The sequence below is a fragment of the Microtus pennsylvanicus genome, chromosome 7, assembly GCF_037038515.1.
Source record: "Microtus pennsylvanicus isolate mMicPen1 chromosome 7, mMicPen1.hap1, whole genome shotgun sequence".
NCBI classification, from domain to species: Eukaryota; Metazoa; Chordata; class Mammalia; order Rodentia; family Cricetidae; genus Microtus; species Microtus pennsylvanicus.
The window spans coordinates 15,875,157-15,891,943 of record NC_134585.1 but is presented as its reverse complement, the minus strand read 5'-3'; positions in this window follow the sequence as shown (position 1 = coordinate 15,891,943).

Below are 16,787 nucleotides of genomic sequence, written 5' to 3'. Positions count from 1 at the left end.
CAATCAGGTTAGCCGTAGACGTTCAAAGGAACCAATCGTAGCCGAGCTACGACGGGGCGGGGCTGCCTGGGAGCCCAGAGCGCGAAAGGGAGCGGAAACCGCGGCTGGAGGAAAAGCAGGTGGGCGGGCGCCAACTGACTCCGCGCTCTGCTTTCCTTCCAGTGTCGTCCTACTGTTTCTCGACAGTCTAATTTAATTTTTTCTTCTCTCTCTTGTAATTTCTCTCCAGAGTAACACAATTCACATGTATTGGATTTAAATAGCTAACCGTAAGAGTGATATTACCATAATATAGAGTCTCTTACTTTTACTGCTAGCATTTAAAATTACTTTGTGATTATGTTTTTCAAAAATATATATTAAGTTGAACGTGGTGGCCGACGTCTTTAATCTTAGCACACGCATCAGCAGGCAGAACTTGTGAGTTCGAGGCCGGCCCTGGACAGCCAGGGCTACACAGAACCCTGTTCTTGAAAAACAAAACCAGCCGGGCGGTGGTGGGGCACGCCTTTAATCCCAGCACTCAGAAGGCAGAGGCCGAGGCCCTAGACCTCTGTGAGTTCAAGGTCAGCCTTGTGGACTAAAGCTAGTTCCAGGACAAGCTCCAAAGCTACAGAGAAACCCTGTCTCGAAAAATTAAAAAAAAGAGAGAGAAAAAGAAAACAAAATAACAGTGTATATAAGTGTGGTGTGTGTGCATATATATATACACAATATTAAGTTTTATTATAAATAAAATTTCTAAACAATATTGGTCTTTGTTAATACTCCCCAATGCATCTCCCCCATCCCCAGTCCCCTCACCACGTGACCACACCCGATTCCCCCCACCCTTAGCCTCCTATGTCACTTGTACCTTATTGCCAGCCCCAAAAGACTCTCCTTTTCCCCCTGTAAAAAAAAAAAAGCTTATGCACACTTACATATGAACATTAGATGCTAGGATCCACATATGAGAAAAAATATGTAGTCTCCTCTGTCTATCTCTCTCTTTCTCTCCTCTCTCTCTCTCTCTCTCTCTCTCTCTCTCTCTCTCTCTCTCTGTGTGTGTGTGTGTGTGTGTGTGTGTGTGTGTGTGTGTGTGTTACCTCTCTTGATGTCTTTTCCAGCTCCATCCATGTTCCCGGATGATTTCACTGATTATGGTTTTTCAAATGAGTGATTAGCTGGCCAGCTGAAGGATCGCATTTAAAGATAATGAAAAGGAAGGATGATGAGTTACCGAATGACGTCCTCAAAATTGAAAAGAAAAACAATCGTGGGAGTGAGCTTGAAGCCAAATTTGAAGCAAGCTATAACTAAGTACTGGCCAGGTAGATGGGCTCTCCCCAGGTCCACACCCAGGTTCCTGGGAAATGACCCAGAATCTCAGTTTGTAGCAACTTAAGAAGGCAAACTCATAATTCATTACATTTCCTCTCAAGTTCAATCAGGGGCAAGCATATATCCTAACACACCTCCATTCTGTAAACTTCCTGCCCACAGGGGATCAAGCACGTGAGTGTGTTGGGTCAAAGAAACTTGTTTAGGGGAATGAAAAAATGCTTGCTTCTTATCTACCAAAAACAACAGACTCCAGCTTTCCAGAAACTATCTGTTCTTGGGTAAGGGGCTTGCAGATCAGAGGCATTTTTGTTTTGTGGATCTCTTAGGCATAGTAATTAAAACTTAAAATATAACTTTGACTCTCACAACAGTAGTAGGAAAAACAATAAGATAGAAGGTCAATTCTAATTTGCATCATACTAAGTATTTTCGGATTCCCCCCCAAATGAAGTGCTTTTATAATAATAAGCTATCTTAATGGTTGTTTTTCTGGATACACTAGAAGGTCAACTCAGACAAGGTGCTGGTTGAGGTCTGTAGAATCTCCCAGGGGTAAAAGGCTTATTCCCCACAGTGTTGCCATAGGGAGACTGAGGGCTCTGTAGGAGTCTGGGCTTAGTGGAAAGACCCCTAGTTATTGAGACAAGGCTGTAGAGGGAATGGAGGGACTCAGTCTCTTCCTCACCCTCTTTCCCACATACTAGCCAGGAAATGAGCAACTTGGCTCCACCACACATGTTCCAAAACAAGGGGACCAACCAAGTGTAAGCTCTAAAACTTGGTCCAAATTAAAGTTTTCTACTGGATGAAGTGATTTTTTTTTCAAGTATTTTGTCACAGTGGCAGAACGCTAGCATTAATACAGTTAACAATTAATAAATAATTCATTTAAGCCGGGCAGTGGTGGCACACTCCTTTAATCCCAGCACTTGGGAGGCAGAGGAAGGCAGATCTCTGTGAGTTCAAGTCCAGACTGGTCTACAAGAGCTAGTTCCAGGACAGGCTCCAAAGCCACAGAGAAACCCTGTCTCGAAAAACCAAAAATAAAATAAAATAAATTTTAAAAATTCATTTTATAATTTAATAATGAAATTGTAATTAAAGGAATGGTGCAGTGCAAAATCCATTGTGTGTGGAATCTTACGTCTCCAGTAATGGGGCAAACCAGCCTTTTCCCTGCTACCCACTTCAGACCTGGCTGCTACCTCTGACCTCCATCCCTAGATGCCAGGACACATCAGTGTTTGGTCGGAAGTGAGATCCCAGCCCCCTGACACCCCTATATCCAAGGAGTCTGGAATGTTTGATTAAAAGCATCACCCCAGCTCCCCCTGGCACTCATTTTTGGAATGGAACAGGAAGCGCCCTTTCAAGCCCCCTCCCCTGGGGTTTGCCTTAGTCTGGACCTCACCTGGGGGGGGGGGAGTGGGAAGCCGGCCAAGAAGCAGTGACACTTTCCCAGGGAGGGTCAGGACCACTCCCACAGGCTATTTAAGCGCCCCCCCCCCAAGAAAAGGAACACATGGTCTCTGGGTTTCGGGTGGTCTCCTCTTCTCTCTCTTCCCCTCACCAGGCTTTCCCGGGCCACCCGGGAGCACTGCATTAAACATGGGCATCTTTTATTCGGTCTAATTTGATCTAATTGGAATTATTTGCATTGGCAGAGAGGCTCGTCTTTAAGAAATATTCCTAACAATCAGGTCAGGAGTACTGGTTTTTGGAGGCCGTGCCTATAAGAAGATGATGGGTACTATGGTTTGGATCTGAAATGTCCCAAACTGCTCTTGCTTCAAGGTTTGGCCTTTAGCTGGTGGTCTTTAATAGGTGGGGTGTAGCCAGAGAATGTGTGCATCACCAGGAGGGGGTTGTTGTGGGGGATCTCATCCCTGGTTCATTCCTGTTACACATCTCCTTGCTTCCTGGTCCCCACTGATGTGAACAGCAGCAGGATCCTGCTCCCACCACTATGGACGGAGCTGATCTTTCTACCTGGTCTTGTCAGCCATGATGGACTGTGACCACTGGAGCCAAGAGGTGGCCTAAACTCTTCCTTACTAGATCCATTGGTGAGAACTTGGAAAAACAAGTGCATATCACTAACCCAAACCTCTTAGTCCTGTCTGGCTACTCTAAGACTCAGCCTGAGCGGCTGGGGAACAGCATACATTGGTTTCTCGTCATTCTGAAGGCTTGGAAATCCAAAGTCCAGGTGGTAGCAGAATTATCGTGTGGTAGGAGACACTAATACTCCTTGTGGGCCCCACCCTCAAGATGCCACATAATCTGAAGTACATCCCAAATGCCCAGTCTTCAAAATAATTCATCTAAGCCTTTGGGAGAGAAGATGCAAGGAAGAAGGAGCAGCAGGCAGAAGACCTCCTCACAAAAAGGATGTCTCTCCTAGAAGTTGTGAAAGCCACCCCAGCAGAACTAGAGAGGGCCTTTGCAGGGACAGAAACAGAGAAGCTCTTCGCCTCGGCTTGGAAAGCAAGCTCTCAGAGATGAAGGAGATGCAGGAGGGGGAACTGGAGATGACTCTCGCTCTGGATGAGAAGGACAGGTCTGCCACTTTGCTTTCAATGTGGGGTTGGGAAATCAGTGTAGCAAACCTGGGATTCTCTCCAAGAGAGGACCAAGTCAGTGCTGAGGGAGTCTGTGGTCATGGTCTCCATTTTTCGGTTCCCTCTCGCTTCAGACTGATTGAGGAGTTGAAGCTGTCTTTGAAGAACAAAGAAGCTTTCATTCAGTGCCTTAAGAGGAGACATCTCAGATGTCATCTCCTGACAAGAGTGTGTCCTCTAGAGAGAACTCTGAGGACTTTCTGCCACTCTGAGGGAAGAAAAGGAGAGACACGCTGAGGCTGCACAAAAGAGAACAGCAGAAGGAGAGACATCACTTGGAAGAGAAGATCCAGGCACTTCTGGAGGATCTGAGAGAGAGGGAAAGAGAAATTGCTATAGAGAAGAAAAAGTAGCTGAAAGATGGAGAAAGCATTCAGGGCCTAACCATGGCATTAAAATCAAAGGAAAAAGAGGCTGAAGAACTTAACTCTGAAATCAAAGAGCCCACTGCTGCCTTCACCAAACCCTGAGAGGCCCCCTTGAAAACACAGGCCACAAAATTCCAGGGGTCTGAGGGCTATGAGGCTGCCCTGGTGGAAAAGGAAGCCCTGTTGGCTGAGCAGCTCTCAGAAAACCTCACAAAGAGCACGGAGAAACATAGCCTACTCAGGAATGTTTAGAAAAGGTCACCCAGCAGTTGAGCCATCTGAATAAGGAAAGAAAGATGCCTTGTGACAGGACTCATGTGGAGAGATTTATGTTGGAGGAAAGGGAACAGAAAAAGAGACAGGGGGAAGGGGAGACCAGCCTCTGGGGACAGGAGCCCCAGAGGGGTGGGGGAGTGGGCATGCCCTTTAAAAGGGAACGTAGTGAATGTGCACAGGAGGTGCTCTTAGTGGCTATAGCTGAGGAAGTAGCCTGTCAGAACTCCAAGGGCAGGCTAGTACAGATGCCTAAACACTAACATCCCTCCCTTTTAATTTTATTTATTATAAAAAGGTGAGGACTCAGAAAGGGGAAACAAGAACTACTGCTTGCTGACCTAGCCAGCGTCATTCACCTTTGGGGGACCTGGAAAAGCTGGGGTACCGGCCACATCCTGGAGTATCTGGCTGTTTCACTTCACTGTTCCAGCTCTGGGGAGCCATCAGTCGCTGCCTGGACCTGGCAGTATATTGATTGTTCAAGGTGGACCCAGTTGTCAGGATTCAGGTGCAGGGAGGAATCTTGTTGGCAGCCGGATTTTGTAGTCTAAGAGTGAAAACCCCTTGATATTGATTTAAAACACTTTGTAAACAGTTGTTCACAATGTTAAAACTTGGTTTTGCCTTCTCTAGTTTAGGATTATGCTCTAAGTCTCAGGACCACAGCTAAAAACCAGACACTAAAATATTCCTTCTGTTCATAGAGCTGATGATAGCGATCCATTTTTTTCCCCTAGCAACTTGCCTTTTTTGCTTCCTCGAATGCCTGAGGTCTCCAGGATGGCAGTTGACTGGATGCTTCTCTGCCCACACCTCCCGCTAAGCGTGAGCCCACTAACTCCCAACTCTCCCATTCCTCACGTCGTCGCATGCCCACAGAAAGTAGCCAGACTTGAATTGGCACCCCTATACCCAAAGAGTCTGGGATGTTCTGATGGAAGCTTCACCCCAGCCTCTGGCACCCCTATACCCAAAGAGTCTACAACATTTGGGTGGAAGATCTACCTGAAGCCCTCTCCCCCATCTCTCTCCAAACCCTGCTGCCATCTCAGAAAGCTCGCCGAATGATGACCTCGGCCCCCAGAGATGCTCCAGACCACTCCTACAGGATATTTAAACTGCCCCCCAGAAAACAGACATGTGGTTTCTGGTCTTCCATTCCCATCTCCTCTCTGGGGGACTGGAAAATCATCTGGGGGTGTTTGTATCCATTAAATCTGGGCTTTTTCTTTTTATTTCTTTTTCTTTTCTTTTCTTTCTTTATTTTTTTGAGAAAGGGTTTCCCTGTAGCTTTGGAGCCTCAAACTCCTAGAGATCTGCCTGTCTCTGCCTCCTGAGTTCTGGGATTAAAGGCGCCCCCACTGCCAGGCAAACCCGGGCCTTTTCTAATTTGGTTTGATTTGGTCTGATTTGTGTTGCTGCATCAGCAGAGGCTTATCGGGGTGCAGAAACTTTTCAGTTACAATCAAGAATTGGAGATTTTAAAACAGTTTTGTAAGTTCTCACTATCTTTTTAAATTTGTCACAAGAATGCTTCACCTAAAATGGGCTTTCCTGTCAGAACTGAAGAAGCAGTTGGCTTTGGGAGGGAGGGAGGGAGGGAGGGAGGGAGGGAGGGAGGGAGGGAGGGAGGGAGGGAGGGAGGGAGGGAGGGAGGGAGAGATAAAAGGAGGGAGGGAGGGAGCTCCTGCTTTTAACCTAGTGCTGGGAGGGTACTGATCAGAGACTGCACAACCAGCAGGGACAAAAAGAAAGTTGTCACCTGCTATGTCCTTAGAGCTTAAGGACTTAAAAAAAATTTTTTTAATTCATTTTATATACCAACTACAGTTCCTCCTCCCTCCCCTCCTCCTGCTTCCCCTACTTTTCCTTCCCCAACCCACCCCTCACCCTAAGGCAGAAAAGCCTGCCTTAGGCACGGAGTTTAAGGATGACTAACTACACTGCAAGCAGAATATGCAAAGCAGCACCCCAGACCTCAGCCTCCAGCCAAAAAGATAGAGGAAACAGTGAATCTGACTGTAGGAGTCTACTAAGAACAAACCCAGGAATTATGCTCGTTCACCTCTACAGGCAGCGACTGCCTCAGACTCAGAATGAGGGTGTTGGCTGGCTCTCCTGATCAAAAGCTGGGGGAACAGCTGTGACAATATGGAGGCTAAGGCTTTGGAATGGGAAGGCAGCCTCGCCCTCAGTCCTCTGACATCTCGGCTCCTTCTTTACCTCATCTGTAGCTTGGGAAAGCCATCTCGTTTCTACGACATTGATAGCAGCGGTCAGTTACCCTTTGTGAACTCAAAGGAAATAGTAGCGTTTACTATTTACCGAAGCCCGTGCTTCGCTCAGAGTGGGCACACCGCACATTTCTCTGACTTAATCTCATTGATCATTACCTAGTGCAAAAACAGCCCGCAAATGGCTGCCGGGTAAGGTTCTTGCCGAGCATGCGCTAAGCCCTAGGGCTCTTCCCCGGCAAACTGCACGTGTGCCTCAGTTACATCACGTGTGTGAAGCTGGCCTGATCTACATGAGAGCCGGTCCCCAGAAGAAATTCAAATTAGTAAGTAAATAACTAGAACAAAATTTGCAAAAAATGACTCCGAGGCCAAAGGAGAGAGTGAAGGAGCCTTGGGGGAGGTGACGCCTCTTTCGAGACACCATGCTTACCGTGATTTTTGAAAAACAGGTGTCAGCCTCCATGACAGTTGAAGGGATGGGGTGGGACCTGGTTAAATGCTCTGTCAAAGGGAGCAGCAGGCGCGGGGACTCGGTGTCCTAAAGGAACCTGGTTTGCTTAGGACATGCAAGGAAAAAGAAATCAGGGGGAAAAATGCATTTGAAAGAATTTTTGAAATATATGAGCATAACTTTGGCACATGAGGAAGAAAAGTGTGGTGTAGAGAAGGCCAGGCTTGGTGCTCGGAGTCAAAGGAGGGATACACAGATAGCTTCAGGGACATCCAGCAGTGGTTCCAGGGAGCAGAGGGATGAGAGGCTTAGGGAGCCACTTGCCTGGGGAAGGATGAGACACACTCCACTGGCTGCCCTTAGTCCCCCTGAAACACACACCAGAAGCTTCTTTCTGTTGAAGGAGGGGAGTTGGACGGTCGAGTTTTCTCTTGACAGGTTAATTTGGCAGAGAACTCAGAAACCATTCATGTGGAAAGAGAAGACAACAACGATGCCATTTAAAAGGTCACCTCGCCACAGCCAGGTTCACGCCCGTAACCCTAGTACATAGAAGGCTAAGGCTGGAAGATTGTCCCGAATTTCAGGTCAAGCCAGGGCACATACTGTGTTCCATGTTGGCCTGGGCTACAGAGAGAGACTGTGTCTCAAACAAAACACAAACCAAACAAATCCCCTCACACACACGAACAATTAAAAGAGGCAATCCTCTTTAAGAGTTTATATCACATAATAAACCATGCTAGGACCAATTCAATAAGACTGAAATTGGGAATTGGGGAATCTCTTGCATGCAAGCATACATACATGTTGTGTGTGTGTGCACGCGTGCGTGAGTGTATGCACGCACGTGCATGTGCGTGCGTGTGTGTATGTGTGTGTGTGTTACCTGGAAACAATACTGTAAAGATGTTATATCTATATAACCACTAGAGGGTAGTAGAGACAAGCTTGTAAATCCTGGGCTTCTACAACCATGCAAATATTTTCTCATCTGTGTCTTAACAATGGTTGCAAGCTTAGTTCTGTTTTTTTTTTATAATTGAGATGACTATATTTAGCGGGCTTATTTCTAGAAAATTCAGCTCATTCTTATTGTATGTTTCTGGATATTTTGAAGCTGTGGATTGATGAAGCTAGAGAAGAAGGTACTAAGGCTTTTGTTTTTGTTTTGTTTCATTTGTTTAACACGGCCATGAATTAAACTCTTCTTTAAAACTAAATGTAGAATTACTTCATCTAAATCTCTTACTCATTCATAATGAAAACTAAAGGAAAATTTGGTAAATGTTAATTCTGTCATGCTATGTTTCCTTAGGTTTCTAAGTTGGCATAGCATCTGTCTGCAAGTGCTATCCTAAGGTTTATATTACCATATTACACGTCTGTATATCTTAGTACGTTCACATACACATCTTCCAATAAAACTATGTATCATTTTAGATTATGATATCTACATTTGGTTTTACTCTTTTAATATAGTTTCCCCTCTACTGTAAATCTCATAAAAGGAAATCATTCTAAGTGAACAAGTTATTAACTTGACAGAAGTTCATCAGGGCGGTTTTTAGTATGTTGTACAGGACGATCCTCCAAGCCAAACCACCGCCATCTTTAGGAGCTCACCTATGCCCATTTGGAAAGTTCATCCCAGGTGGGCTTGTCGACGACTTACATCCCCTCATAAGGACCCTCACCAGAGTGTCCAGCTCTCCCCAAGGCCTGTTGTATGTAGTCTGCCTTAACTGCACATGGTCTTGAGGAGGGGCTAGAATATACAAACCGGGGAAGGCTTGGAGGGGGCTCCACCTATGCCATTATGGGGAAACCTTCCTTCATGCTGAAAGACTTTCCAGGGCGGCCTTTGGGAAGGGAGCTCCCGCAGTCCTGTCAGGAACCCCTCATCTGTGCTCTGTAAGAAAGTCCCATGAACTCATTGGTTCCTCGGACTGAACTTTGGTCAAATCATACCTGCATTCGTCTTTGGGACTTTAGGAGGAGGAGGAGATCTTATTACCGTCTCCCCTGGGAAGGGATATTAGCAGCACTACAACAATGATAATAGACCAGAAACTTCACAGGGAAATGGCTTGTAATGTTGACCTGGACTGTCAACTGGATGGGAATGGCAGGGTCCTGGACGCGCGCATGCGCGAACTTTGAAGACCTTTCCAGAAAGGTTTCGGCAAATGGAGAAAGCCAGTCCAGTATGGAGGCTGGGGACCAGACAGAGTGAAGGAAATTGAAGAAAACCAGTGAATGTGGGTGTTTTCTCCCTCTTTCTCTCTGGCTACCGTGATATGAGCTGTTTACTCTCACAAAGGAGGGAAACTCCCGAGTCAGGGGTTCTCAACCTATACATCTCCATCCCTTTGGGAGCGGGTCAAATGACCCTTTCACGGGGGCCTCATATCAGATATCCTGCATATCCGATATTTACACTATGATTCATAACTAACAAAATTACAGTTATGAGGTAGCACTGGAAATAATTTTAAGATTGGGGGTCACCACGCTGCAAGGAACTGTATGAAAGGGTCGCAGCTTTAGGAAGGTGGAGAACCACTGATCTAAACAAAACCAAAACTTTTCCCTCTCTGTTATTTATAGTATATATTTGCCAAAAACAAAAATAAAACTAACACATGTCCCAACAAACCACTCATGGCCGGGCCCTTCCTTAATTGCAATGGCAACCTTACAATGGGTACTGATTTGTACGAGCTGTTGAAGCCAAGGCGGCGCAAGACGTCCGTATCTGCAAGCAGGAAGGAGCAGGGGAACACTGGTGCTCAGCTTGCTTCCCTATTTTCATCTAGTCCAAGACCCCCTTCCCCCAGGCTGGTGCCACCCACCCATATTTGAGGCAGGTCCTCCCTCCTTGATTTAACCTCTCCAGAAACCCCCTCACAGAGGAGGACAAACATATTTCCCTTAGGTGACACAAAACCAAGTCAGGCCGACGGTGACTGTGGTAACCATCACAACAGGCAGCAAAGCCTGGACCCTGAAACTCTCCCTCCGCGCAGTGACCTTTACACTCTGCGAGAGTGTTCTCACAGAATGACAGCTGTCAGCCCTGGGTGGAGCTTTGGAAGTCACCTTATGAAGAGTGCTGGAGCAATTGTTTGTCATTCCCTACCTACAGAGAACTGTGTACTTATCTTGTTTGATGTGTAAGCTATTGATAACGAGCGGCTGGCTTTACCAGTAATTGGAAATATATACAAACACACACCTGTGTGTGTGGCCAGGTAGATTGAGGAAGTAAATCACTTTAAATGTCTCTAGGTGATAACGGTGGCCTTCTATAAGGTTGTAAATGTGTCGGGTGTTGTGTTAAGTCCTTTAAATGGCTTGTCTTTCTTGAAATAGCACTCCCAAAGATGCATGGAAGGGAAGCCAACATCTACAGATATGACGTCACCTACCTAGTGCCAGTCAGGAAAGCAGGGGCAGAATGGACATTTCAACCAGGAGGTGGCAGCATACACCGTTAGCCCCAGCACATGGGAGGCAGAGGCAGGGGGATCTCTGTGAGTTCAATGCCAGCCTGGTCTACAGAGTGAGTCCTAGGACGGTCAGGGCTACACAGAGAAACCCTGTCTCAAGGGGGGAAAAAAAAGAGTGGACATTTGAACCCAGAAGTTTCAAGTTCAAAGCCCACCCTCTCCACTAACATTCAGTGTTCCACTTACGTTTGTCCAACAGGCACACACCGCTCTACTAATAAGAACATTATTTGAAATAGGCATCAAGTTCTTCTTAACAGGATGTATATATTTAGTCTTCCTGTGCCTTGTTTCTGAATGCGACTTCATCCTCAGCAGTATCTCCCTGAAAACTGGCGGATGTGTGCAGTTCTTAGATGCGCAGGTGACAAAAGGACAGTGCATCCCTAGTTAGTGGCGGAGCATTTAGAATAGTTAGCTGGTCATTGTTCATGGGACACCACAATGACTAGCTTCAGACGAGACAGGTGGAAACCCGTGCTGTGCTCGTGGTTGCTCAGATCTTCTACTCCAGATCGACACTTAGTTCAGAGTTTTAGGGCAGTGAGGCAGTGTGTGCTTTGATGCTGGATGCAGATCCTAGCTTCTGGACACTGTCTCCTCCTTGCTGTGTTTATGAGCATCTTTACATATGTTATTATTAATATATGGCAATAATGTAATAAGCACCCCATGAAACCATAGCCCAGTTTTAAATCTAGGACCTGAACAACCACTGACACCTGTAGGGTCCTCTGGAACATCTCATTCTGCTACCATTCCCGGCCCAGGAGACTGTGGAGGTCTGCAATCACCTTTTTTTATGTTGCATTTTGATTTAGTTTCATCTGTATAGTCCTTTAAATTTTTGGGTTTGTGTGTGTGTGTGTGTGTGTGTGTGTGTGTGTGTGTGGTGACGCCTACATATGTGCAGGTGCCTGTGGAGGCCACAAGAGAGAGTAAGAGAGAGTCAGATACCAAGGAGGTGAAGTTATGGACAGTTGTGAGCCTCAAGATGTAAGTGCTTGGAATAGAACTCTTGTTCTCTGGAAGAGCAGCACGCGACTGCCCAAGCTGGCCTTGAGCTCCTGGGCTCCTCTTGAGTGGGTGGGATTGTGCACCCGGTGGCTTTCCAGTCTTCCCCAGCTCTGTGGTAGAGACAGCTAATGCCACTAGGGGGCAGCAGTGAATGGGTTCTGAGGGCAGGTAAAATTCATTTGAATCTTCAGAACCACCAGCGTGTATACGCATGGTAAGTGTACCCTCTTGCTGGGAGCACCTCCACCAACGCTTTATTAGATTGCTTCAGTTTCATCCACCATTGGTGAATTTTTCTCTTTTTCTGTATAATCTTGCCGGAGTTGTATCCGTTTTGCTTGATTTTGGGGGCTGCAGTTAGCAGGCTCACACACATCATCGATTTCTGCTCTTCTTTGTCTGGTCCCCTCTTCCCCCACAGACTAGATTTTAGCATGGCGACATGGGGAAGGTCAGTACTGCTATATAAAATCTTCCTGGTGAGGACGGGGGAGGTGGTGTTCCCTGATGTTCACTCCTTTATGCACGAGGACTTGAGTGTGACTTCCTGTGTAAAGGTGGGTGTGGATAGCAGCACTCATCCGTAATCCCAGTGATCTGATGGTGAGAAGCGGGACAGATCCCCCAGAGGGGTGTGGGCCATGTCACCTAGCATATGCAACACAGCTGTAAACAGCGAAGATATCCTCTCTCCCTCCCTCTCATGTATACAACATTCTGCCTCCATGTATGCCCGCACGCCAAAGGAGGGCGCCAGATCTCATTACAAATGGTTGTGAGCCACCATGTGGTTGCTGGGAATTGAACTCATGATCTCTGGAAGAGCAGCCAGTGCTCTTAACCACTGAGCCATCTCTCCAGCCCCCTCCCTCTCTTCTATCTTGAATTTTTTTGGCATTTCCTTGTGTGTGTATGTTTAAGATTTGTTTTGTTTTATGTGTATAAATGTCCTGCCTACATTTACACCACATATAAGTCTGTTGCCTGCAAAGGTGATAGGAGGGTGACAAATCCCCTGGAACTGGAGTTATGGATGGTTGTGAGCCACCATGGGGGTGCTGGGAATCAAACCCAAGTTTTCTGTTGCTATGTAGCTGAAGATGACCTTGCATTCCTGATCCCTCTGCACTAACCCCCCAATGTTGGGATTACAGGAATCATCCCCAGGGTTTTCTTGCTAAATCAATTCTTTTTATTTATTCATTTTTTAGTCATATTTAGCTATTCATGTGTATGTAGAGGGATGTTACATGCGTGCCACAGTGCCCTTGTTGAGGTCAGAGGATCACTTCTGGGAGTCAGTTTTCTCTTTCTACCCTGTAGGTCCCAGGGAATGAACTCAGGTAGTCAGTTTTGGCAGCAAGTGGCTCTATCCATTGAGCGTCTCAGTGGCCTTGACCTAATCAGTCCTTGAGTCTGGTACTTCATTACCTGCTCAATGGGCTGTCTTCCTTCCAGGCTGTCCTCAGCCAGGCCTGTCCTCCCTGTCGCACTTCTTTGCTTAAACGTATCCAGTGTCTTTGGATCTGTTGTGTTTAGCATGCATGTCTACCTTCCTCGCTATAGCTATGATCCTTCTTTCATTTGCTCTTTTTATTGTTTACTCTGTGCCCCAAGAAGCTCAAACAATGTAGGATATGTCACACACATCATGCTGTGTTGTTCTCTCTGCGGTGAATGTGTTATCCGCTTCATCCGCTGTTGGGTGTATGTATGAGAAGGGCCAGTGGCCATGAAAGGCCTTATTTTAACTGGTAAAACAAAAACATATAAATCCAATCATTACAAGAGAAACAGAAGATAAGGCCAAACAGGCCACAGCGGCCTGGTGGGTTGGTTAGCAAGGTAAGGAAGAATTGGAACTACGAGGACTCTCCATGCATCCATCACCCCGCACCTATTGACTGGCAGTAGTAGGATCACCATCGGGTGATAACTGTGCCCTAAGGAGGATACAGTCCAGGGGTTTGCTCCCCTGAGAACTTCCCTGAGAGGCTCTGGATGATATTAGGAAGGGTCTGTGCTGCATAGACTGACGTCATAGAGGGAAAGAAGACAGTTTATATAAAGCACAGGATTCACTTGATCCTTCACTTGGCATAGCTTTCTGTGCTACACAGCTGTGTTTGTCTACTGGGTTTGGTCAGGATCCCTGTAAAGTAATAAAGCGTGTGGTTATGTCTCTCATTGTCTATTTGAATGATGTTATTTAAAGAAAAAAATAAAACAAAAAGAAAGCCAAGAGTAGACTTGAGAAAAACACTGACTGTCTACTGAGGGTTTAACCGTCTGTGCTGTTGGCTCTTCTTGCTCTTGACATTATAAGGTAATGAGATTAGACAACAATGGGGCTAAGAATGGACTACGTACAAACTTATTCTTAGTATTACATCATGAAGCCAACATCTGTAAGAAATTTTTAAAATAAATCATGTGTCCTCAAAGTCGGATCTAATGCTATAATCAAAATTCTCAAGCAGGAGTGAAAGAGATGGCTCAATGGTTAAGAGTGCTCGCTGCTCTTCCAGAGGACCTGGGTTCCATTCCCAGCACCCACACCATGGCTCACAGCCATCTATAACTCCAGTTCCAAAGAATCTGATGCCCTCTTCTGGCCTCTGAAGACACCAGGCTCACACAGGGTGCACAACACACATACAGGCAAACACTCACACACATGAAATATAAACAAATTAAAAACAAACCTTTAAAAAAGTAAAGTTAAAAATATTTCAAGGAGAGAAATAGTGGAAGGAAACCCTTTTAGTGTATAAAGTGGTTATTATTTTTAGTTTATTATTACAAGGAAAGCTAACATTCTGGATAAGAGTTTGGTGCTACTCATACTCAGAGATCTTGGTGACAGTTCACTAGTAATACTATAAATTTACTTTAGAATCTAATGTAATTTCCTTTAATGGGAAGAAATGAAAAATTGAAGGGAGTGTTGCTAAGATTTTCTTTTAATCTTGATTTTTATATTGTTTTTATTTGGTTGCAAAACAGCTCCTGCAGGCTTGTGTGTTTACATACAGTATCTCTATGTGGTGTTACTCCTCTGGGAGGTCATAGACTCCTTAAGAAGTGGGGTCTAAACTGGGCTGTGGTGGTGCACACCTTTAATCCCAGCACTCGGGAGGAAGAGGCAGGTGGATCTCTGTGAGTTCAAAGCCATCCTGGTCTACAAGAACGAGTTCCAGGACAGGTACCAAAGCTACAGAGAGAAACCTTGTCTCAAAAATAAAATAAAATTAAAAAAAAGAGAGAGAAGGATTTTGCTGGAGAAAGAGGAACGGAGTTGGTGGGAAGCAGGCCTTGAGGTTGGTAATCTGCCCCCGCGTCCTGTTTTCTTTGACCCAGTCCTGGAGAAAGCAATCAACCTCATGTTCCTAGCCTTCAGCTTCAAACTACTCCTGCTGACATACCTCCCCCACAGCGAAGAACTGTGCCCTGGATCCTGAACCCTTCTTTCTTCACTTACTTCTTGGCAGCTATTGGTTGAGGCGACAAGAAAAGGAGCGAACTGTGCTGACTGGTTGTTTTCCTTTTTTTTTTCTTTTTCATTTTGATACAAGCTGGTGTCATCTGGGTCGTTTTGTGTTTTTGTTTTTTCATTTTGATACAAGCTGGCCATCGTCTGGGAAGAGGGAACGTCAACTGAGAAAATTGCCTGCATCGATTGGCATGTGGACGAGCCTGTGGGGGTGTTTTCTTGATTAATGATTGGTGTAAGTGGGCAGTGCCATTCCTGGGCAGGTGCCCTGGGTTGTATAAAGAAGCTGGGTGAGTAAGCCATGGAGAGCAAGCAGGTAAACACTTCTCCATGGTCTCTGCTTCAGTTCCTGGCTCCAGGTTTGGGTCTTGACTTCCTGTTCTGAAGTCCCTCAGTGCTGAACTGTAAACTATCAGTAACATTAAACCCTTTTCTCCCTAAAGCTGCCTTTGGTCATGGTGTGCATCATGTAAATTGAGAGTAACTAGGACACAGGTAGAGAAGGTGGGTCTTAGGCTTTGGGAACTGGTTTGTAGAAATCATATGGGAGAGTTTGGTGTGGTGGGCTATAGAAGAAGTCTTATTGGACTGTAAGCAGAGCTTAAGGCCATCAGGGTAAGAATTAGAAGACAAGGGCCAGACAGCAGGGGAGTCAGTTGTTGCAGGGGAGACAGCGGGAGTGGGAGGGGGGTGGTCTTGTGAGGTTTCAGAAAACAACAGGAATATATTAGAATTGAACTACAAGCCTGCCATGTTATATTCTATTAAGCCATCGGCTGCAGTATGGCCATATCCTGAAAGATTAAGTGAGGCTGACTAAAAGCAGTGGACTAATTTGTTTGATGGGAAAAATTTCTTGTTAGTTTGGGGTGTCAGTGTGTGTGTGTGTGTGTGTGTACTGACCTCCGGATCAGATAACCATATAGGATGCTCATCTCTGGGATGTCAGTAGCTCTTCATTTAGGAGTGGGGCTATGTGCAATGTTCCCCATCAGTGTCAACATGTCAACTGGTGTTGTCATTTTGGGGATCCTGGTTAGGCAGTCATACTGTTGAGATTTCATGATTGTAGCTTCCCTGCCATTTTTAGGAGACACAATCTCATGGCAGACTTCTTGTTCCTCTGGCTCTCATATCCTTTGGGCCCCTCTTGAGCCTTAGGTGTAGGGTTTATATTGCAGATGTAATGGTCTGCCCTGTCCCTTTAAGAGACAGCCCTACCTACTCCTTCCCCTGTCCACTGAGCCAAGCAGATCTTCCTTCTGCTGCTAGCCTGAGCCCCTTCCTTTTCTATCTCTCTCCTGAAGAGGCAGCTTCTGCTTCTCTCCCTTCCTCCCCCCCCCCTCTCTCTCTCTCTCTCTCTCTCTCTCTCTCTCTGCCTCTCTTTGCTCTTCCCCTTCTCCCCTTTCCCCTTCCCTTCCATAACCCACTAAATAAATATCCAACCTCACTAAGCATGGCATACCTATCTGTCTGGGTCTCTCAC